Genomic DNA, 23,268 nt, shown 5'->3' with positions numbered 1-23,268 from the left:
GAAAGAGGTAGTAATTCTATGTCGGCATAAAACAATATAGTGGAGAAATTACGAAAAAAAAAATGCTCCGAAAGTGAAAGTGACGGAGAGACGGTTATCATGGAAGAGATAATTGATTGATCTATTATTATTATTATTTATTATTATTAAAGTAGGGTTACAATTAAGCTTACATTTTTTTTACATTGATTCGGAACTACAAAAACAGCTTTTTGCCCTACATGAATTAATATACAGTTATGCTATTTGTTTATAAGTATACATAAAATGGAATATTATAAATTTATATAATTGAAAAATATAAGAAATAGACTAAAATAAACATTTTTTGTAGCTACGTTTTATGAAGGAGAAAATGAGGTATAATAGGCACAGTGTCAGTATTCATAGATTAATGTCCTAATCTGTTGTTTAAAATTGGCCAAATTTCTCTCCTTTCTGCAATTTACAGGCAGTTTGTTCCATGCTTTACTTGCCAGTGATGACAGGGATTTTGATCCGTATCTTGCCTTGTTACATTTTGGTACTCGGATACTGTTGGTGTTGTTGGATCGCAGATTGGGATAATGTATATTACTAGATATCATTTCTTTGTCCTTTAATAAGTGGTGGTGCTTGTTAATTGCCTGGTGAATTTTTAGTAGAAATGCATATTTTCGTCTGGATTCCAGCGTGGGTAATTGGAGTTCTTCTCTGCTTGCACGTGAGGTCGTGTGCGCTGTATTTCTTAAGCTACGAATAGCCCAAATTTGCATTTTCTCTAGTTTCGTGGTGTTATTTCTATTAATCCCATAAAGTACAGAGGAACAGTATTCAAGTAACGGCCTAATAAATGCTTTGTAGAACGCTAATTTGTGGGCAAGGTGTACATATTTGCAGACGAATTGAAACTGCTTGATTCTAGGTGCTGCGCGTGAACACATTCTTTTTACATGTTGTGAAAAGGATAAACTTTTATCTAGGTGCATACCGTTTTATTGTACTTCGTTTTTCTGGAAGTTTTGGCTAATCGCGAAGATGACGATGAGTGATGATGATACGGTGAAATTGATGGAGGGACACTCCCAAAGAACACCCATGACTACGCCGAGATTCGAACCCAGGACCCCTGATGTCGAAAGTGTGTGGGGGTTGGGGAGCAACACCGAGGGTTGAAACAGGAAGATCGTACGATCACGGACACTTCTATGTTGTAACTCTACCATTAACTTTCAATTGGAATCATAAAAACCCAAAGTTCAAACTGAGTAATTGTTATAGTTATAAACCAAACATATAGTTATAAGAAAAAAATAGCTAATTCCAAAAGAGAATGAAAGAAAAAGTGATTGCGTTTAGTATGTTGTGTCCATCCCCCCTCGAGAGTGACAATAATATTTTTGGCCCAAAAACGGGACATCCCAAGGAGATTAGTCGAGTGGATTTCTCTGAAATATGATCTCCCGTTGTCAAAAGATATGAATTATTATAAATTACATAGCGTTTCTCTCCATTTCTGATCAACCTTTGACGTTAGTCCGACAATGAAGTTGAGTAATGTCAGAGGTATTTAGCAGAAGAACCAATCTTCTTGTGAACAGCTTTATTCTTCATAAACTGTTTCTAATCTCCCCGACACACAACTCTAGGTTTTTGTTTTTAGTTTGTGTCAAGACGCATGAAATTTAAATTCTTGTTGCAATTCCGTAAATAAAACGCATGCTTATTCACGGCTCTACAAATATCGGAACACATAAAAAACAATACAACATCTTTTTTGGCATGAAATGTCTCTCAATTCTAGATTTGGTTTTTAAGATAGCTCCCAGATCTTTATACATAAAACAGGACAAATCGTGCCTTTTTAATAATATGGGCGGGACGACCGGGACACGCCTCTGGAACGGGACTGTCCCGGTCAAAACGAGACGTATGGTCACCCTAACCTCTTCCCCACTCCTGTGCAGCTTCTTATGTAAACGTGTAATGTGAAAGCGAAGGATTTCTCGTTCTGTGAACTTTTCCCCATTCAATTTATTGTTTATATTAGGCGTAATAATAATTAGAAATGAATATATTTCTTGATAATAAACTGGTACATGCTGTCAGTTTTAAAAGCGCATTCGTGACAGCGCAAGGTCGAGATTTTGCTTGTATCATTAACAAGTTTACATTTTAAAATTTAATGGAAATCTTTGGGTCACAGTGTTAAGAAAGAGAATTATATTGTTATGCGGGGGAGAGATGAAATTCATTTTTGTTGGCAAGGACACGTGCATTCTAGTGAAGGACCTTCCTTCACAATCTGTTACTTTGCACCCTAGAAAAAAAAATCACGTTTTCAAGGCTCATGTTAGCAAGTTTAAACATTTCGACATTCAAAATTAATTTTCATTAACCTTCAAGAGAATAAATTTTATTATTATTTCCTCTGAAAAAAACATTGATCGGAATTTTCCACCGCCTATTGACTCTTATGGTGCAACGAGCTATTTTTTATACATATATATAGTGGATTGCGTGTGCATTGTGAGTGATGGGGGACGGATGTATGACCTCTCTGGTATGACGTTGCACAGCGATGATTTCTCTGAGGCATACGTGTCACTATCACTTCATGAAGCTGGTAGTAATTGTGATCATGGCTTTTTTTAGGTGGAAAGTTTAACGGGTCCAAACCCCTCCCGTTGGCTTAGGAAATATTTTGCATTAATTTTCTATTAGAATAATCAATGAATACAAAAACTGGACAAATACTGCAATTATCAAGATATTTCTGAAAATATTGATCTACGGTTTTGTACATGGCCTACAGCAGTGGTTCTCAAACTATGGTACGTGTACTCCCAGGGAGAAATTTCGAGAATACCCACACGACAAAATTTTTGCTGCAGACTTCATTGTTTCAGACTTCATTGCTTGAACACTGAACAGAAAAATGAGGCTGGTTTTGTCACTCACACTCATCTTTTTTCAATGATTGCAAATCAAATACTCGTTCGAAATCTTTAAGAGAATAAATTTGGAGCCGAATCTTCGCTTGAAAGTTTCAATTGCACAACCAGACATCAAGAAACTGTGTCAGCCTATGCAGGCACCAGTGGCGAAGCGTGACATTTTTACGTAGTCATCGCAAGATTTACCGAACGTCATGTTGAATCTTTTAACCAGGGGAAGGTGGGGGCAATATAAACGCCAAGGTCATGCGATATGTTATGCAATATGTATTATATTATCTGACTGATAATAATATTTCACGGTGCTGTAAGCGCTTGTTTACACTATCTCAAGAAAACGAAAAATTGTGAAATTGTTTACCACTCATTTCCGTCCGATGAGAAGTTCCGATTGCGAAAGAAAATTATATGAAAATTACGAAACTTCAGGATGCTAACATTTTTTTACTATAATATTACAAACGTGATTTAAAATCCGAATTACTAGGAATTACACCAAAGAAGAGACGGAAGAAAGGTGTTCTTCCTACATTTATAATGATTAATGACATGTGAATTGTAGGAATGGACAACTCCAGATTCTTTTTCTACGGAGTAAATGATCGTAAAATAAGATAGACGAGACTTTGATAATAAATTCTACTTGAAAGATAGAAAGAAAATGTTAAACATCTCTCCGAAATCCAGGTAGTAAAATTTCCGAATCGAGATTTTAAATTTTCCGGAATCCTGATATTTTTGACCATCTCTAGTGTGAAGGTAAGATGTACTAGATGTCTGAGTATGATTGTCACCTCGAGATCAAAAAAATCTTGATCAGTCTTGTCATTTCCAAACATGGTAAACAAGCACAAGCGATACGATGTCAGGGGACTAGGGTTCGAATCCCGGCCTGGGCATGGATGTTTGTGAGTGTCCCTTCATGAATTTCATTGTATCACCACTCATTCTCATCTTCGCGATTAGCCAAAAGTGGCACAAAAGCGAAGTAAAATAAACGAAATCACTATACCACATAGTAAACACTAATCAACAGCAAGAACGTTTTTTTTACGAAATTGATATTTGATCAAGAAAATTAAAAGGATAAATACTATGAAGGAAATACAATGGATCCAGAACTGATCTTTTTCCAGTTCTTTCCAGCACTAAAGGTGGATGCCTTTGCATACTTATAATTTTTTCTATGCACCTTTAGTTTCATGTATTCGTGCTTTAATGTGCTGGGAATAGCAGACACTCGGAGAAGTTTCATCTTGATGACGTCACAGAAACCCTGCCCTGGTTGTAAAGATAGGGGATTATTATTATTAATAATTTAGGACTTTGAGGTTCAACTAATATTTGATTGCTAATGCTGGCACGCCAAGTGATTACTCTGTTTCATTGCGAGTGATGACAACTAATAATCTATCAACTGATTCCTTCTTCATCACTGTAAGGAGAACCTCTCAATGAATGTAGTAGTAACTGCATTAATTTCTGATTCATGGGAACTTCTATGACGTTTTGCAGCATGTTCTTCCCGCAGACTTTCACGGTGATACACAAATAATTTACAATTTACTAGCGCTTCAGCAGCAGCTAAAATATAGATTGCGACTCTTGCCACTTACCTAGCATTTGTTCAATCCTGCATCAAGTTTCGAGCTACTAAAACGTAAAAGAGTTTTATATTCTCTTTAGACTAGGTGGACCACTTGCCAGTTTGAATTTCGAAATCAGAGTTCTAAGAAGTTATAAGTCACTGCTGCCTGAAGACTGTGTGTAAATTCATGTTCGGATCACTGTTTTCCACATTCCTCTTGGATTCTCCTAAGTGCTTGATTCATTTCCTTTTTCAGTAAAACTACGTCTTCCCATCAATTAGAAATTCAGTTCTTTTTTTTATAGGGATTATAGGACTAAACTGTGTAATTGATGGATTTTGTACAGACGGGATCAAATGAAATGTACTTCCCTTTTCCTACCAACTCAGAAGCGAGTTGGAAACTCTTCATTGCTCCTGTATAGATAAGGAAGCAGGGGAGGGCAGTAGCAGACAAGGCCAGCACGCAAACTTCTTTCCAGCAAGCTTTCTGTTGGAGCCCTGGCAGTTTGTGGAAGGTTTTGTGTTCCTATCCCCCCGTCCCTCTCTCTCTGTATCTCTTTCTCCTTGTGTTTCTGTGAGTATGCGTGTGTGTGTGCGCGCGCGCCGACACCTGTTTCATTTTAAGTTTGACGTATTTTATTGCATTGACTAATTGCTGTTGTGACTGGGTATGAACCAGGTTAGCAATGGAGACATAATGAAGGATCAAAAATACAAAAAATCATGGCATGAGTAGTTAGTAGTAGTAAAGGTAAGGTAAAGTTCGTCGTCCGTATAGAACCGTGCCATGAAGGCACATTTAGGTGATGTGGCAGTAGGGCGCCGCATATTCTCGAGTTCGGCCATTTTGGAGGGCAATGATCAGCATCACGCTCCAGCCGTTTTTACTCCCCAGGGATGTAGTAGAAACGAGAAAATGAAAATGTTTTACATTTCGCGTATGTGACAGTATTCTTTGGATATTGTCTTGGAAGTGTCTGTTTAACATCCTAACGCGCAATTTTGTTTAAGGATAGAACTGGCTGAAGGCCGTGTTCCTGAGAAGTAATGAGCATAGCCTATCACAAAATGCGCAATAGTATGGCTCGCGTTTTTCGAAAATAATAATAATAATAATAATAATAACAAAATATACAAATCAATTCTACGAATGCTTACGTCATTGTGACCATGGAGTGCATTTTGCACACTAACGAGGGAGGATCTGGCGTCTAGACATAAGGTCAGTATAATGGTCTGTGGGGTTTGGACTGTGTCCTATCCATCTACGTTTGTAGTTGTCCTTTCACAACTTTCATCTTAACACACCTTTCATTACCCAAAAGTGGAAGAAAAGCGAAAAAAATCGGTTATTGTGTCCCTGTGTTTTTCAATTTATCACCATGACCGAAAATTAATGTTTCACTGATGTAATGCATCACTCTAATCATGTGAATTATTTTCCGTCATCATCGTGTGCTTAATCATTCCTTAAAGCATGGACTCTAACGCTGTTGTCCTTAGTGTAATTGATCTTATTGTGTGGAAGTTTTGATGTAGGCAAAAGAATGGTGAGGAATAAATCTCAATTGATTGTTCGAAATTTAAAATATAATAACTACGAGGTGACGCATATTAACTGTTCTTAGTTCGATGTCAAAGAACGATTTTTCGTATACATTAAAAAGGATTCCGGCCTCCGTGGTAGAGTGGTTAGCACAGCTTGCTTAATGACCGGCCTTGGCATTTGTTCATTCGGTGTTCATTGTGAGTGTCGCTTCATTAATTTCATCATTTCATCGACCATCCTCATCGTCGCGTTTAGCCAAAAGTGACACCAGAAGCGAATTAAAATAAAGCAAATCAGTCAATCAATAGAACATAGGGTCTCCGGTTTCATAGAGCAGTATACAAAGCACTCAGTCATGAAGGCCCTCAAAATTGAAATAATAATTGCAACAGAAAACCTGATATTAGAGTATTTTAAGAGTTAAGCATATTAAAAATTCACGTCAACCAACAACAATTTCACCTGTATTGTGTGATATATGGTTCTGCCCTAACAATTGATTGATTGATTTGCTTTTATTTATTTGGCCTTGTCTGCTACTGCCCTCCCCCACTTTCTTATCTATACAGGAACAATCAAGAGTTTCCAACTCGCTTCTGAGTTGGTAGGAAAAGGGAAGTACATTTCATTTGATTCCGTCTGTACATTGAGTTTTATACTGGTAAAAAAAATATATACTTATCGTTACTGTACGAATTAAGCTTTTTGCTTTGGGAGGATGCCCACTCAGTGGCATATTTGTATTTTCATTTCGGGAGGAAGATTTGGGGGGGGGGGGCTGGTATGAAAATGTATATATGTTACCAGTTAGTAAACGTCGCATTATAATCAATGGGTCCCGGATTCGTTACCCGGTGGAGGCACATAGTGATTCGGACCCCACTTTAAAACTGTAGGTCCAGTCTTAATTAGCCTTACTGTGCATCAAGTGGACTTAAAACATCAAATCAACCAACCAAATCATACACAAAAAGAGCTATCGAAATAGTAACATCGAACACTTGGCCAAATTTCTATTACCAAGTTCAAACTTAACGTCCATAAAACCTAGGTACAAGTTGTTTGTGAACACTTACAAGCAAAATATCAGCACTACGACGCCTTAAAAACTAAAGTGAAAAACAGCTGCTGTGTCTTGGATCGGTGAGGTTGGTCAGTCTCAGAATAGTGTCCTTCTCGAATCCACAAGGTTTCATACTTTTCAGCAGATAAATCTTTGATGACTGGACCATTAATGGACACTAACGATTTTGCAATTGTGTTTGTTACATACTTAAGAAATGTTTTACTATATCCTTTCAAATTAATTTTCTTTGAGAGGAATAAAAACATCCTTGGCAGGGATAAGAATAATTTTCTTATGCCGGGGATAAAATGTTTTGTGTGTGTGTGTGTGTGTGTGTGGGATCCATGGCATCCCCCACGTTAATTTGCACCAGAGGGGGCCACTCCGCGACTTGCACGTTATTGGCTAGAGCTTGTGACGTCACCAAGAGGACACGAGCGGAAGAATGCTATGCGGAGAATGTAGCAGATGGCCCATGAAACTCTGTGTTTTCATGCATCTTTTGATATTATACACCAAAGCTGTTAATTTCATTTGACAACAAGATATGAAATACGCGATAGAAGAATACATTTATTCCGAAACAATGCATAGTTTATTTTTCAGACATTATTTGCATGATATCTTGTCACTGTAGGCTGTAGTCCACTGCCGGCTTTTCTTTCCAGCTAACCTATTGCATTTATTTTAAATGTCTAATTCTAAGGAAAGTTCTTGGCCGGGCATATTTTGATATGAATTTTTACTGAATGTCCTGGAATTTCCCTTTAATATTTTTACGCAACTTTTCAGATTCTCCAGTTGATCGCCACGATGAGGATAAATATGATTTTGTTATTTAGCTACTTCTTCCACTTTTGGCTAATCGCGACGAACAGGACGAGTGATGATTAGTTTAAATTGATGAACGGACACTCGCAGCAGGCACGTATCCAAGGGGGAGCTTAGGGGGCTCGAGCCCACCCGAAAGTTTGCGGTTTACAATAGATAAAATGAGGTTTTTGGTTTCTTGTGGTGTGAAATAAAATAATGTGACGATAATTTAAGGAGAGAAATAATTATCGAGTCAACCACGTATCCAAGGTGGGAATCAGGGGGCTCCATCACCCCCTTCAGAAAATTTCGCTACATAAAATTAGGTTCATGGCTTCTTGAATAATGTGATGATAATTTGAGAGAAATAATTATCGAGGCAAGACACAGAATGTTCTATAACCCTGTTATTAATAGCGTGTATCCAAGGTGGGAACAGGGGTCTGGAGTCCCCCCTTAAAAATTTTCAGTTTACACTACATAAAATTAGGTTTTTGTTTTCTTGAATAGTGAGCCGATAATATAAGGAGAGAAATATTTACCAAGGCAACACAGAAAATGTTCTATAACTCTGTTGTTGATAATATTGCATTAAAACTTTTCTTGCGCTTTCGGTGTTGTCACAGCCCTAAGCAAAAACTTGTCAGCATTTGGAAACTGCAAACGTAGTGCCACACGTAGGGCGATTCCTTGTATTTTTTTAAATCTCTGGAAAGCGGCAGAGGGAATGTTCTTGAATAAGAGAAGGAGTCGAACTACTGGCAACATTAACGAATCGTTTTATCTGCGGAACGTTCTAGAATATAATGAGGTTAAAATACGCGGCTTCAATTTCCAAGTTGATCTGTCCAACAGAATCGGTTAATGAGAATTCAAAGATAAGTGTGACAGTTCATACTGTCGATTAGTGATCAGTCAGTGTCCATTGGTGGCTTTATAAGATCTAGTGATTCGAAGATGAAAAGGACTAAATACCGTAAAGTAACGAAGTCTACTACTAGTTCCAGTTGGGGTCCAAAGCTGAAGACATTGACGACAGCGGAATTTCCGGAGCCTCAGTGTAGTGCTAGTTCGGGTCGAGGGCCGAAGAGATCAAAGGTCTCTCTCTAAAGTGAATATTTAAGCAGTATCGGGTATTGGAGCGGTTAATTAAAAAAGAAATAAGCTGCACAGATCAACTGAAAATCAAAGTTTTGAGTGGTGAGTTAGTTGTGCCCGGACCAAATTTTCCCAGTATTTTAGAAGAGGAGCGTTATGCATACTATTTTTGGTGGTCAGTCCTCATTTTGCCATCTTTTTCTCTCTTTGACGTTCTTTTTTTAAGGAATACTTGGTCAAATTGGGTTATGACCTCACCAACCCTCCCTTGGGCACGTCACTGGAGATAAATGAGTAAGCATTTAATCATATTGGGAGAAGAAACACTGGATGTGTTGGGATCGGAAGGGTTTTCATTGTGAATTAATTTTTTTGAACTGTATTCGAGAAGACTTCCTTTGTTTCGTGCCAATATATGACAAGACTGCGGAAGCTGTGACAGACAATTGTGAACACTTGCGAGTGCTTACGCCTCAATATGAATAATTTGGTGGGTTTCGGCTTTTATAAAAACTGCAAACATTGGAGGACAAGACACAGTAGTGGTGTTTAGGCTCGAATCAGAGAGAAATATTCGAGAACTTTCTGCGTCCAGTTCGCAGCCCACAGTTTGAGTCTCGCGTTGTCGAGTGGATTGTGCATCCCGTGCGTGTGTAACAGCTTCGTAAAAAAACTCAAAGACGCCATAGATGTTTTGATGCCTGATGAGAAAAAATGTACAAACACACATACTGATTCCGGCACACAATGTTAATGCATGGAAACAGAGGAGTTGAGTGGTAAAAGATGTTCCAATTTTACGTTCTGAATAATTTGGCAGCCTTGAACAGTGGCGACGATTTTGGGGATAGTTGCTCCCCATTTTCTTGCCTTCACACTATGGCCTCTTTATGCTAACCCTTGTATACAAAGAGAAGAGAAAGAAAACTTTTCTTGCACCACCCCCACTCCCGTTTTGAACCCAATTGCCACCACTGGCCTTCAACATACAATTGTGAGGTTCTATCTATACCCATTAAAAATATGGTGTTTAGTCCCGCACGAAAGGAATTCCTGGATACGTGCCTGACTCGCAGAGAACACCTATGCCTATGCTGGGACTTGAACCGGGAACTTCGGAGGCGAAATCGAAAGTCGACCACTTAACACCCTCGGCTACCGAGCCGGCGAATGAATTAGATGATGGCTATTGTATAAAGGGTGTCTTTTCGGGAAACATTCAAATACCAATATTTCTTCCAGGTAATATATCCTAGGAACTTCATTCTTGCGGGCTTACTAAGCTCTGGCATGTGGGCCAATAATCTGTGTATTACTCTGTACTGTTTGTGATCCACATGGATTTGTGATCATACCTTCATCCATTTCATCTACTCACCATTCATTTTCATCTTTGCGATTAGCCAAGGGGTAAATTATACTTGAAATAAACAAAAGCAATACAAATACAAAACAAAAATAATGGAACGATTATGCTGTTACGTTTTCCTGTATTTTAGGCACGTCGCATTTATCAGCCAACAGTCAGAGATTGCTTTTCGGTCCAATGATACTTCTAATAATCGGAGGTAAATGCAAGCTTAGAATTATAATTTGGTCTCTTATCCACCTGACTTGAGGATCTAAATTTTTAAATTTTATTTGTAACAATATTTACTACTGTGAGGAATTAAAAAACAACAACTTACGGCTAATTTCGGCACTGACTTCCTATTCTGTAATATTTACATTCGTTGTAAGAACATAATACATTAATTTACTTTGTATAAATATTACATTATCCATCGCTTTTCCTCATTAAATCTCACACCGTATCCAACACACACATAAAATATGTTTTACTAATAACACCTAGGTACAGTGCGCAATTAGAAAATAAGTCTTGTGAAGCAACACAATAATGGCCTCCCCGATGGCCTAGTGGTCAATCTCGCGCCTAGCGCGGAACAGGTAGGTCGTGCCGTACGAGCTCTGCGCTTTGAGGAAAAGTGAAAGTTCAGCGCGATATCGGTACGTACGTGTGGGAGAGGGTGTGCTGTTGAACTGTGCTAGTGAAGAATTGGGCAAAAGTAAAGTATAGAATGAATCGCGAAAATACGATACAAATCAGTTTTGAAACGGGAACTTTGAAACCTAGTCCTTTGGAAGTACATGAATTTATTCATGATAAATTCAAACTGAGTGAGGATGAAATTGCAGCCATACAAATTCCCACGACCATTAAATGCGTATTTTTGAAATTAGTGCGTCCTGGAAAAATGAGAAAAATATTAGAAGAAAATACTGGTGAAGTGAATTTTCATTATAGTAGTGGAGCTGTGACACAAGTGAAACTGAGTGATCCGAATCGAATTGTGAAGCCGGTTCGAGTGTTTAATCTTCCTTTGGAAGTGCCAGAACGACAAATTCGTGAAAAACTGAGTGAATATGGGACAATCGATGAATTGATAGCAGAAACTTGGAGTGACAAATTCAGGTACAAAGTGTATAATGGGGTGCGTCAGGTTTTGATGGTAATTAAGAAGACAATTCCCTCCTTTGTGAAAATAGGCCAATATACGGCACACGTAGTATATAATGGTCAAATCCCGACTTGTGAATGGTGTGGGAGTAGTGACCACATGCGGTTTAATTGTAATTTACGGAAACCAATAGTGTTCAAAGTCACGGGTCGTGCAGTTCGGTCCTATAGTGAAGCAATTGCACCGTCTACATCTACACACGAAGGTATAAATGTGGGTCACCATAGTACGACACAGAGTCAAGAATCAGCACAACTGACGGTGATAGAAGGGCTTCAACAGGGAATACATATACAGGAAGAGAAAAATATCACAAGAATGATCAACAGACTTTGACCAAGGAAGGAACTGAAGAAAATATGCAAGAGCAACCAAAAGAACCTGTGTTAAATGTTCAACTTACGCGACAAAGTGAAGACATGTCCCTGCATACTATGGAGCAGAAGAAGGGGGGTAGACCACTAAGACGACAAGAAGATATAACTAAAGTGCAAGAGGAATCGAGTGATGAAGTGCTACAGAGCAAGAAGGAGAGGAAGCAGAATCAGACCAAGCAAAATGACTTCCGACAAGAAGCTGAACAGGAAAAAGATTCGGAAACTGATAGCGAAAGTGGAAGTGTCCAAAGTAGTACGGGTCGATCGGTTTCCGTCTCACAAAAACGACCAAAGAGTATAAGGAAAGTGTCAGGCAGCAATCGACCGAAAAGACGATCATTGCGACATGTAAAAACAAATGTACAAGACATGGTTATTGATCCGAGTCCGATAGGCCATGAAAGTTTGTGAATACTGGGTACAGGTAATCACTTTAAGATTAGAAAATAGTATTATTTGGAATGAATATTTTTATATGGACTGTCAGTAAGTTAATGATATTGAATTGCGTGGTGGTAGTTATTTATGGATTAAGGTATACAAAGGGAAGGGGTATTTTTACTCACCCCTACTAAAATAATATTGTTAGTGTGTTTGTTAATTTTTGGTGTATAACATTAGGGGTATATCAAAATAGTGTAAGAACTATTACTCTCAGATGGGGCAAAGGTGGGAGTATAAGTATTGGGAATACCCAATCCCAAAAATTTTGTTCATAGTATTATGATGACGAACCTTCGTTTTGCGACGATAAATATAAACAAAATGAAATCCCTCACAAAACAGGCGGCGTTGGAGGACTTTATTATCCAAGCGTCATTAGATATTGTCTTTCTCCAAGAATGTGGACAAGTGAATTTCAATTTATCCCCAACGATAAGAGTTCATAATAATGCGAATTTCCAATCGACAGGAACAGCTTTGTTAACACGTAATACGGTTCCCCTCACAAATGTGGTATGTCATCCTAATAATAGAATCATATCAGCAAAAGTTGCAAATGTATGGATATATAACATATATGCCCCATCCGGGTTACAGTGTAGGAAACAAAGGGATGAGTTTTTTGCGCAGGAAGTTGCGGTTGAAATGGAGGGTAGGAGAGAACACATAATATGTGGGGGAGATTTCAATTGTGTGTTGTATCCGCAGGATCAAAGACCTGGATTTAACACGTCGAATTCATTGCAAAAATTAGTAACTGGCTTTAACTTCACAGATGTCTTGAGGGACAAATATTTTGGGCAGAGAGATTTCACGTATATACGTGACAATTGTGCATCCCGATTGGATAGATTTTATGTAACACCCACATTACGTCAGTATGTAAAGTCCATCAGTATAACGCCTACATGTTTTTCAGATCACAGTGCTGTCATTATGATGATAAATCTGGACATTCCAATAGTCCCTAGAGGGTACGGTTGTTGGAAATTAAATGCTTCAATTCTTAATGAGAAAACTTTCCAACAAGCATTTAATGACCAATGGTCGAGATGGATAACACACCGTCTGAGGAGGATAGATATAATCCGCTGGTGGGAGGAGATTCTCAAACCGGGTATAAAAAGATTTTGTATCAGTTACTGTTAAGAACGGTCGAGAGATTGGACAAATAAAAATAATTTTTACTACAGGGTGTTGCGTGAACAAATTCAGCAAGCAACAGACGGGAAAAAAGTGCAAACTGAAGTCAAACGTATACAAGCTGTATTGTTAAAAATGACTGCAGAAAGGCATCAAGGGGTCAAAATTCGTAGTAGACTTCCTCATTTTGACAACGATGAGGTCGCCTCTATCAGCCATGTAATTCATGAAAGAAAAAATGCTAAAAGACAATGTATTAGTGAAATATTTGATAATGGGGGAACAAAGATCAATTCAGCCCCCGAAATACGTAATTGCATTTATAATTATTTTGAGCAACAATATTCCCAACCAGCGTCACATAATGGAGATTGGATGGATGTATTGGCATCTGAATCAGAAGTTTTTACAGATGAAGAAATTGAAAACTTAAACAAAGAATATATAAGTGAGGAAGTGTTTCGAGCGGTTAAGGTAGGCCAATCATTTTCAGCTCCTGGTTGGTTATTATATAGGGTTATTGAGTATGAAAAAATGATGTTAGATCCAGTTGACGAAAGTAAAATTCTTGGTAATATTTTGCACGTTACTATAAGTAGTAATAATTTTTGCATAAATCTTCTTTGGTACTGTCATTCAAAGTCGTATTGCTTTCCAATATTTTTGCGGAAATAAACAAATTGCGATTAAACAAGAACCTTATTTTCATTACTTAATTGAAGTTATTTTATGATCTCATTATTTAATATTATCTCATTATAAGTTTTATCAAACCTTTTGGAAATTTATGGGTGAAACAATAACGGACTGGATAAATGCAGTGTTTAGCAAGTATCAAATGGGTAAATCTTCCAATACGGGTATTATAATTCTAATCCCAAAATGTCCAAAACCAAGCGAAGCTGGTCATTATAGACCCATCACCCTCCTTTGTACGGATTACAAAATATTGGCGCGATGTATGCTTGGCAGAAATATGCCTTATGTCGACAAATTAGTAGGAGAGGAACAATATGTTTTTGGTTTAAATAAGAAAATCACAAATGTTTTACAAACGATGCGTGAAATAATTGCATGTTATAGACTACAGAACAATAATTCTGAAAATGCTATATTAGCATTAGACTTTGAACGTGCCTTTGACTCGATAAATCATGAATATCTATTTAACGTTTTGCAGGGCTACGGTATACGTTGACATTTTCTTTCAGTATTTAAAAGTCTTTATAGTCATGCAACAGCAAAAATTCAAATAAATGGTTTTCTGACAAAATAACTCTAAATTTATAAAGGTGTAAGACAAGGAGATCCTTTGTCGATGTTAGCGTTTTGTATTGCACTGAGACCCATTCTGTCTGAAATAGGCCGAAAAGTTCAAGGAATTAACATACACTCTACTACCATTAAGGTGTTAGCGTATCGTATGCTGACGATATTACTGTATTAATAAATGGACAGTCTGATATTGATGAAACGTGTCAGGTATTACAGAAATTTGGAAAATGGTCGGGATTAAAAATAAACCAAGAAAAATCGTCACTTTTGAATTTAAATTTGGTTCATTCTCACTCGCAGCGAGGTAATTTTAAGATTGTACAAACGATACGTATACTAGGTATAATATATACGCACTCTATTCAAAGTATGATCCAATTAAATTATGATAGAGTAACAACTGGGGTTAAAGCGATATTACAAACAAATAAATTTCGCAACCTTAGTTTACAGTCAAGGGTGACCTTTGTACAGGTGTATGCGCTGTCAAAGGTATGGTACATGGCAAAAATCCTCCCACTACGGAAGTTAGATATAAATAAACTTAAGAGTGCAGTAAATTGGTTTATTTGGAATGGTCAGATATTGAGGGTGAAACATGGGTTACTTTGTTTGCCTTTTGCCGAGGGAGGAATGAATCTTGTGAAGATAGAACTCAAATGCCAGGCTTTACGTATTCAAGCTGACACGCAGACATTGATTCAGCATCCACTCAGCCTCACAAGTAAAGTTTTGAGAAGCGCTTTGGACTATATTTCACTAGAGGCTCCTATTGATATTACTAGACTGGTAGACACTTTATGGTATTTTAAGGCAACAATGGTGGATTATTTGTTATGCCCTATTACAATCTCCGATTTTAACAATACCAGTGACATCGGAAATATATCGCAGACTATGTAAATTAGAACAAGCAACATGTAAAATTATTGAGCAAAATCCGAGAATGAATTGGAGAGAAATATGGAATAATATTCAGGCTCACCATCTTACATCACGAATCCGATCAGCATGTATATAATTGTCCACCAAAAATTAATCACTGGAGAGAGACTCTATGATCTAAAATTAATAAATACGCCAATGTGTGCTAGATGTAATGTATCTGATAGTTTAGTCCATAGATTGAGTGAATGCCAAATAATACAAACATCATGGCTCTTTATAAGGAAACTTGTGAGTACTATTTGTCGAACATCAGTGTATAACATCTCTGTAGATATTCTTTTATATCCAGCTTTTGCCTACTACCCAAAAACAAAACGTAAAAGTGTACAATGGCTCTTAGGACACTATGCCTATTTCCTATCGACATATCGGCAACCAGATTTTAATATGCAATTTGTAAATTACCTCCATCAATAATACCACAGGATACCTCACTGTAAAAGAAATAGATTGTATGCTAATTTTCTTACTGTAATGTTTACTTGCCCAATGAGTTGAAATGTAAATTGCAAATGTAATGTAATAATTGCAAAAAGTAATAAAAAAATGGTAGCGCCGTCGCCTTGTAGTCAAGGGGTCCCGGGTTCGATACCCGGTGTAGGCACATAGTGGTTCGGATCCGACTTTAAATTTTAGGTCCAGTCCCAATTAGCCTTTCTGTGCAAGAAGCGGACTTAAAACACCAATTCAACAAGCAATACAAATATGGAATATTAAATCTAGTTTTTTTTTTATTTGACTTCATTTTTCTGCCACTTTTGGCTAATTGAGAACATGGGGATGAGTCATGATGATGCAATTGATGAATGGACACTCACAAACATCCATACCCAGGTCGGGATTCGAACCTGGGACCATTGGCGTCGTAGCGCGATGTGCTAACCACTCTGCCACGCATGCCGGCTATTAAATCTACATGGAAAGAGTTTCTGCAGTATGTTTGAGTTGAGTCAAACAAATTTCATAATGTGTATTCTCGCGGCACTTATTCAAATGTGTACTAATACAGGGCTAAGGCCTACCTACCTACCTACTACCGGCCTCACTTCCACCTGCCGAGGCGGGAGATCATCCAACCAGTTACGAGGTGGCGTGTGGTCAGCACGACGACCCCCGGCCATTTTTGTAAGTTTCCATGACCGGATTACGCTACTCATTCGTAGCTCTCCAATTTCCTCAGAATGGTGGGTGGCCACCGGTCCCATACACAGTCCGAAACCTCAGAAGGAAAGTTGTTACGCTTCCTCTAGGAGATTCGAACCTGCGCGTTCCGTAGCCAGAGGCCAAAGCATGACGTCTTAGACCGAACGGCCACGGCGTGCGACTAAATATGCACTAAGCAAAAGTACCTTCTGCGCGTTGTAACATGCCATGAATGAATATAGGGATTATGATTCACAATCCCGGCCATTTATAAAGGTGGTGTTAGCATCACGTTCTGGCCCCCAAAATACAATTTTTTTAGACCCCTGGTGAACCTCAAAGCAGTTTTCATGCAAGGACGTTGCTGAGAAAATCCCCCTCGAGACCAACCACCCTGGGAACAGAATCATCGTCTTCAGTGTGACAGTCAGATTATTTACCGACTTAACCATACCAGGCTTTTTAAACCACATATAAAATAAATTAAAGCCAGCAAAATAGTATTATATTTGTACGATATCTTTAAATTATAATATAATTGACGTGTATACAACATATTATATTGATAATACAAAAATCATTGATAAAATTTTCCTCGCTTTGATAAGTATGCTTTACATTGAATAGCTTCTTTGGGCATTATTTACATGACAGCTGTTCTCATGGATTGACGAGAAGATTGACAGGATGTGCAGGGGAGAAACGTCTGTCCTGTAAGTCGTACATTATATTTTGAGCACAATTTCTCAACAAACGCACATAAAGTAAAGTAACACAGTGCAATTGTTAATTAGCGTTGGCTACCTACGAGATGTTCACAGTATTATTTTCGCGGGCGATGTTTCAACTTGAAAGCTAATAAATCTTATCTTGCTCTCAATATTCAATGAAGCAAAACTTAGAAACTGAGTTCCGATTGTGTAATGGTTTTTGAAAGTTGCATACGTGATGATACGGAAGGCAATTGTGGAAGTAAGGCTAGAGGCGCAACCACGAATTTTTGTCCGGAGGGGGCAAGTACCAGGATAAACGTACCAATAATAATATTAGCATTAATAATAACATTAATAATGGCATTATTATTACTAGTGGTAGTAGTAGTATCAAAGACGTTATTATCCTCTTAAATTACGCAAAAGGGAGGTAGATGTCTGTGCTAAAGCATTTATTTGCAACAAACGATTTGAAATATTTTTTCAACACCAGAAATTTTACATTAGCTAATAATTGAAAACAAGCACACAAACTGTATTTTTGAATGGCAGAAAATGAACGATAAATGCATGCCGAAGATAATTTTTTTGTACATATAACATGTACAGTATAACTTTCATATGTTTTACACATATGCAACATGGAGCTACATAAAATAAGAAAATACATATGCAAGATGCTAACACTAAATTATGTACGTATTGAAAGTTTATTAATTTCATATATACAAAACATATTATTTAAATACATCACATTACAGAAAACAATAATATTGCGAGCGAAGCGAGAATGAAAATTTTTAGATCCAATTTTTGCAATTTAAAACAATATTAATTTAAAAGGGAACAAATAATATCACATGGTGCCAAGGCATTCTCTTTCACAACCTTTTTTTTTAAATTTAGATTATTTGGCGCCCGTGGCCGACTCCCGCCGCCTCCTAGCTACGGCTCTGAACTTGACGAGACTGAGAAAAGCAGGCACTGCAAGCGAAGCGAGCAAGAAAAGTTTACGAAATATATTTTTATTTGTATGAAATTTGAAATAGAAAGGGGCAATTGCTCCGCTGTGTCCCCTGCAGGTGCCTTTGCCCATCAATGTTTGCCCCTCCTACAATTGACTTCCGTCGAAGATTGGGGGGCAATGCCCCTGCCCCCCCCCCCCATTTGGTTGCACCACTGAGTAAGTCCAAAATTTGGAGGAACAAATTGAATCAATCCTGCTGCAGCAACTTGTTTTTTGGGAAGCGATGGTCACTTTATTCCAGACGATTTTCTTCTACTCGTATTATTATTGCACGTGGCAAGAGCACATACCTGTTCTCATTCTACCGGCATTCAAGAAAAGGTGTGTATAAGTAAATAATCGACCCATTTATCTCAACAATTTTGTACAATAAATAAAAAAAATTGTACAAATCAAATAACCGAGAAAAATCAAAATCAATAGTAGTACTACGAGGGTCACTATTTATATTTTGAGCCTTGGCAACACTGATTGAAGTTAGGCGCGATTTGACGTTTGCACGGAATCGTCTGGCATTATTGACCATAACGTACTTCAAATGTTTTGTCAATATCTTCATTTGTGTTGTTTATGTTGCCTTGGAGATTGCGCGACAACAATAAAATTGAATTAACTCGTGAACATTTTCGTGCGATGATTTTTTACGATTTTCGACGTGGATTATCAAGACAAGAGTGCATCGATCAACTTACTTCCACATTTGGCGATGAAGCCCCATCCTTTGCCACTGTGAAACGCTGGTATAACGAATTTAATCGTGGCCGCCATTCGGTCACCGACGAGATTCGCGAAGGTCGTCCAAAATCAGTTGTTGTTCAAGAAAACATTGATGCTGTGCAAAACCTAATACTGCAAGATCGTCATGTGACATACTGTGAGATTTAGGCAACCATAGGCATTAGTTCCACCAGCATATATAAAATATTACATGATCATTTAGCTGTGAGAAAGGTATGTTCTCGTTGGATCCCACACAATTTGACAAAAACCCAAAAAGACGCTCGCGTCAATTGGTGCAAACAAATGCTCAATAAATACAATCGTGGTGCTTCAAAAGACGTATATAAGATTGTAACAGGTGACGAATCATGGATATATTCATATGAGCCGGAACGTAAACAGCAGTGGACTGTATGGGTGTTTCAAGATGAACCCAATCCAACAAAAGTTGTTCGCGCTCGAAGCACATCGAAACAAATGGTCGCCTGTTTTTTCGGGAAAACTGGTCATGTGGCAACTGTGCCTTTAGAGGAACGTAGAACGGTCAACTCTGAATGGTACACAACAATTTGTTTGCCAGAGGTCTTCGGTCAAATACGGAAAACAAACAAACGCCGTCGGATCATTCTTCATCAAGACAATGCCAGCTGTCACACATCTCGTCTAACAACCGACTTTATGAACAGTCAAAAAATCGAATTGATGGGTCATCCGCCGTACAGTCCTGATTTGGCCCTCAATGACTTCTTCTTGTTCCCGAATGTCAAGAATAAATTGCGTGGACAACGATTTTCGTCGGCGGAAGACGCCGTTGATGCGTTCAAAAACCATATTATGGAGGTGTCTCAAGAAGATTGGAAAAACTGCTTTGACAAATGGTTCGAACGAATGCAAAAGTGTATTGACCATAAAGGAGAATACTTCGAAAAACAATAAAGCAGTTTTCAATGCCAAATTCCTGTTTTTTCATTGTTAGGCTCAAAATATAAATAGTGACCCTCGTACAAGTAAATGCTTTAGTACATTGTCGAGAATCCGAAAATAAACAGTACAGGAATTTTGTACTATTTTTGTACAATTTTGTACACCAAATCAAAAATTGTGTACAAGTCAAATAACCGAGAGAAATCAAAATCAACAGTGGAACTACAAGTAAATGCTGTAGTACATTTTCGATAATCCGAAAATAAACAGTGCAGGAATTTTGTGCTATTTTTGTACAATTTTGCACACCAAATCAAAAATTTTGTACAAGTCAAATAACCGAGGAAAATCAAAATCAAAAGTGGTACTACAAGTAAATGATTTAGTACATTTTTGATAATCCGAAAATAAACAGTGCAGGAATTTTGTACAATTTTGTACACCATATCAAAAATTTTGTACAAGTCAAATAACCGAGAGAAATAAAAATCAACAGTGGTACTACAAGTAAATGCTGTAGTACATTTTCGAGAATCCCAAAATAAACAGTGCAGGAATTTTGTACTATTTTTGTACAATTTTGTACACCAAATCAAAAATTTTGTACAAGTCAAATAACCGAGAAAAGTCAAAATCAAAAGTGGTACTACAAGTAAATGATTTAGTACATTTTCGATAATCTGAAAATAAACAGTGCAGGAATTTTGTGCAATTTTTGTACAATTTTATACACCATATCAAAAATTTTGTACAAGTCAAATAAGAGAGAGAAATGAAAATCAAAAGTGGTACTACAAGTAAATGCATTTTCGAGAATCCGAAAATTAGCAGTGCAGAAATTTTTTAAAATTTTGTTTAAGTCAAATAACCGAGGAAAATCAAAATCAAATGTGGTACTACAAAAAAATGCTGTAGTATCACTTTCGAGAATCCGAAAATAAACAGTGCAGGAATTTTGTACAATTTTGTACAATCCAAATAACCGAGAAAAATCCAAATCAAAAGTGGTACTACAAGTAAATGCTGTAGTACCACTTTCGAGAATTCCAAAATAAACAGTGCAGGAATTTTGTACTATTTTTGTACAATTTTGTACACCAAATCAAAAATTGTGTACAAGTCAAATAACCGAGAGAAATCAAAATCAAAAGTGGTACTATAATTAAATGCTGTAGTACCACTTTGGAGAATTCCAAAATAAACAGTGCAGGAATTTGGTATTATATTTGTACAATTTTGTACATGAAATAAAAAAAAATTGTACAAGTCAAATAACCGAGTAAAATCAAAAGTGGTACTACAAGCAAATGCTGATGTACCAGTTTCGAGAATTGAAAAGTAAACAGTGCAGGATATTTGTACTATTTTAGCTCCCTGACTCCCACCTTGGATACATGCTATTAACAATAACAAGGTTACAGGACATTCTCCGTCTTATTTCGATAACTATTTGTCTCAAATTATCGTCACATTATTCAAGAAGCCGAAAACCTAATTTTATCTAGCGTAAACTGAAAAATTTCCTGAAAGGGGGGGGGGAGCTCGAGCCCCCTGATTCTCACCTTGGATACATGCTATTAAAAATAACAGGGCTACAGAACATTTTCCGTCTTGCCTCGGTAATAATTTCTGTCCTTAAATTATCGTCATATTATATTATTTCTCACCACAAGAACAAAAAACCTCATTCTATCTAGTATAAACCGAAAATATTCGGGGGGGTGAGCTCGAGCACCCTAAGCCCCCCTTTGATACGTGCTTGGTTTGTGACATTATTGTACCTTACTTGTAATTTAGGAGCAACCCCAAACAACCCCAAAGGCCCTGGAAGAACCTTAGGCCGATTCTGGTCACCTTGTGATCACATTGCATCCAAGGGCGTCCGCATTTTTTTTTCTCGGGCATGGGGTCAGAATAAGATTTCATATCATACCCTTCATTCATAGAAACTTTTATTATTGTCATTGCTATTATTGTCATAATTATATTCTACAAATCATAAAATTCAAATGTCATTTAAAATACTTTGGCGTTGTGTACAAGTTCAGATTCCAGTCTGCTATTCAGATAGAAACTGCATTTGCCTTGCTTCCTTTCCATAAACATTTATCGCTTTTTTGATGAACAATAGTAATAAATGAAATTTGAATTTTATGATTTGTAAAGTATAATAATAATAACGGCAATGACAATAATAAAAGTTTCTGTGACTGAAAGGCAAGGTATGAAATCTTACTTTGCCCTCCACGCCCGAGAAAAAAAAATTGCGGACGACATTGGATGCAATGTGACGACAAGGTTGCTCTGGGGGCCTTTGTTAGCCTGTAGAAATAAGGAAGAATCTGAGGTGATAGTTTCTCAATCTGTAGGATTGATGTCGTACAAACTAGCAACAAACAATTAATTTATATCTAGCCGGTGTCTGAAGTTATCCAACCCTAAGGCCCTTGGTGAAGCGAATTCTCCCTTTAGTCCCTGAACTGTATGTGACTGTATGGGTTTGTGGATCGGAATGTACTATAAGTGCTGTTTTGTTTTTCTCTACAGAACTCAACCTCCACAGTTCATGTTCTTCGAGAATTAAGCCGAAAGAGGATCATTGAAAAAAGCACGTTCTGTTCGGGAGTTGTGCAACCGTAGGGATTACTCCTCTGCCTTTTCTAGTACTCTAGTACACGAGTACACGAGGTGAGTGGAATTTGATTCTATGATAACTTATCTATAACATTAAGAGAACAGGTTGTGGGATCTGAAATGGTTAATTCAGATGGTTAAAACATTTTAAAAGAATCATATTCCTATCGTCAATTTTGAAATCGTTAATTCACGTTTAACGGTGTGCTATTGAATTATGCACAGAGAATAGTTTAAAGTACGTAAAGTATTAAGCTAAGATAAATTTACAAGTAAATCATTGAGAAGATGCAGGGAGCTGCACCATAACACGCTTCAATTGACGAGTTAAAGTACAGCTTAATG

The 23,268-nt window shown here is 37.5% G+C and overlaps 1 long non-coding RNA gene across 1 annotated transcript in view; it reads left to right on the top strand.

Annotated features, from left to right (window-relative positions):
- Positions 1 to 22,892, top strand: part of LOC145990410 (uncharacterized) — a 184,965-nt gene extending 162,073 nt beyond the window's left edge. The window contains exon 3 of the long non-coding RNA XR_014441977.1: positions 22,837 to 22,892. This is a non-coding gene — a long non-coding RNA (uncharacterized LOC145990410). The remainder of the gene's footprint in view (positions 1 to 22,836) is intronic.
- Positions 22,893 to 23,268: the final 376 nt, after the last annotated feature.

Source organism: Lepisma saccharinum, chromosome 7, assembly GCF_977018435.1.
Source record: "Lepisma saccharinum chromosome 7, izLepSacc3.1, whole genome shotgun sequence".
NCBI classification, from domain to species: Eukaryota; Metazoa; Arthropoda; class Insecta; order Zygentoma; family Lepismatidae; genus Lepisma; species Lepisma saccharinum.
Note: the sequence above shows the minus strand (reverse complement) of the source record. Positions and strands in the feature narration are given on the sequence as shown.